Raw genomic sequence first — 2,794 nt, 5'->3', positions numbered from 1 at the left:
TCCCCCATTCTTTCTTGCAGAAGTCTGGCCTGACATTTTTCTTGAATTCTGTCAAATGATCTTTCTGCATATAATTAGCATGATGATGTTGTTTATCTTAATTATTTGCAATAAAATACTGCCTATCACTTAACCACTGTTGCATTGCTGAAAGTGGAATCATGCGAGGTCAAAGTCTTATTTTTTCCTATTTCTTTTTTTTTTTTAAGATTTTATTTATTTATTTGACAGAGAGAGACACAGTCAGAGAAGGAACATAAGCAGGGGGAGCGGGAGAGGGAGAAGCAGGCTTTCCGCTGAGCAGGGAGCCTGAGGCGGGGCTCGATCCCAGGACTCGGATCATGACCTGAGCTGAAGGGCGATGCTCAACGACTGAGCCACCCAGGTGCCCCCCTATTTCTTTACAGCCAAAGAATCTGAAGTTTCCACACACCTTGCTTCTTTTACAATAGGGCTCAAGATTTCACTGACACTGTGATAGTCTGGCCTTTGACTCTGGATATGTGGGCAAGACGTGAGTCCCCACAGACTACAGGGAATGGCTGCCACAGCTTTTGCTATCCCTGAGGTAAGAGGCGTGGTGAAGCTCCCAGCACTTTCATGCTTCTTTTAACTCTGATTGGTCCTCATTTTTGGTGGGGATCTATTTTTCAAAACCTTCTCATGATAAATGGTGTCTTATTAAAATTATTTTGTCCAGGTTAACAGAAACCACTTTTTAAAAGTTTATTTATTTAAGTAATCTCTACACCCAGCGTGGGGCTCAAACTCATGACCCCGAGATCAAGAGTCACATGCTCTTCTGACTGAGCTAGCCAGGCCCACCTAATAAAAACCAAGTTGATCAAGTTTGTGCCTATTGTATGTGCCCAGGTGAAAATGATCGGCTTCTGGGTCTGAGCCAACTGCAGTCTCAAAGAATTTCTCAGTATACCCTAGACTACGTTCTCCAGTTTCAGGTGCCAGGCCAACCCTGTTAAAAGGTCAACCCCTTTTTCATCTCCCAGAGTCCAAAGGTAGCAGAAGCCTACATTTAACTCCCGTCCAGCTTATCTAGGGACAACATAAGCCCAGGTTCATCTATCCATTCCCCACTTGTCCAACTGCTTAAATAGTCTCCATCCTTCAAAGTACAGTCCAAGACTGAGTTCCTTCACAAAAATTGCCCTTCTGCAACACACTATCCTCCCCCTCCTGGAGCATTAGTGGGATATAACATCCATTTAACACTTCATTTTATGATTCTGGTGGAAAGAAATCTCTTATATTCTTATTCAGTCCTTATATAAACATTTAATATTTTGTTCCCTGATTATAATTCAGCTAGGAGAGTAGATACCACACACCATAATTTTGGTATCTTCTACAACACCTATTAGGTGTGTATGAACTAAAAAAAAAAAAAAAAGTTCAACAAATACGCAAGTATCCTCAAATCAGTAATTTTCTCTCCTCCTAAAATCTCCCAGATCTCCAAATCCTTAAAGACTTTGCTAATTTATAAGAATCCAAGTAACAGATATTATCTACAAATATGCACTTCCTTGACTTCAAAGTAAATTTAGACAGATGATGGATAGAAAAATGGATGGTAGATGAATAGGTAGATACATAGATAAAGAATATATGTGTTAAGCACTGAATAGCTGGAAAGGTATATGGACTGAGGCCATTGCTAGAACCAATGCTACTTTTGGCTAACAAAGAATGCTGTCAGTTCAGGAGAAATATAAATATTTGCTTTCCCTAAAGTGACCTTTAAATCAATGGAAAGTCAACACCTCTGGGAATTAATGAGAAATTATAAGACAGTGTCATTTCCTAGCAAGAGAAATGGAACAGAGATTTAAAACAAAACAAAAACAAACCCTGGGCTCTCACACTGGCTCCTCCTGTTAATCACGCTTTGAGCCCACTAGGCTGATTCTATAACTGTAAAATGGGAATATTAGTCCAGCTTACTTCTCAAAAGTCTTGAGGGATCATATGCAATCACAGACAAGACAGCTCTGTGTAAAACGTAAATATGCAAGGCATCATTAACATAAGACTATGACTTTAACAGATCCAGTTCTCTTCTTTAGCCTAAAGTTAAGTCCAGTAATCATGTGTCTTTCAATATTTTTCTATTGTGAACAATGCATACGCACTTCTCACACACACAAGCACATTGATGGCATAAATTCTTAGAATTAGAATTTCTGGGTTAAAATTTATGATTTTAACAAGTATTGCTAATACTTACAAAGTTCTCACCAATGCATTTTCTGGACCAGCGCAATAGAAAACGATTTCCTACACCACCTCTACATACATTACCTTTTATTTTTAACTTTCACATTCTTATTGGTGAAAACTGTAGCTTTTATTGTAGTTTTAAATTTGGGTTTAAGTACAACTGAGCATCTTATGTTAGGCTACCTTAATCATTCACGTAATTATCATTTGCATTTGGGTCTATTTCTGGACCCTACTCCATTCCATTGATCATACCATATTAGTTCCTTCCCTCCCTTTTTCTGCTTTCAGGATTATCTTGGGTGTTGCTGCTTTTATAATTTTCTACAAGAACTAAGAGTCAGCTAGTCCAGTTCTAAAAAAAAAAAAAACAAACAATAGTTAATTTTATTGGGACTGAGTTAATTTAATAGATTTTAAAGGGAAATGACACCATCAAGTTTTTAACCCAGGACTGTAACATGCTTTTCATTTAACCAAGGCTTCTTTTCTATTCCTAAAGGAGGATTTTGAAAGTTTCTTCATACAGGACTTGCACACTTCTTAATTTTATTCC

Source organism: Leptonychotes weddellii, chromosome 2, assembly GCF_054177405.1.
Source record: "Leptonychotes weddellii isolate Sample4059 chromosome 2, ASM5417740v2, whole genome shotgun sequence".
Lineage (NCBI taxonomy): Eukaryota > Metazoa > Chordata > Mammalia > Carnivora > Phocidae > Leptonychotes > Leptonychotes weddellii.
This window is presented reverse-complemented; position numbering follows the sequence as displayed.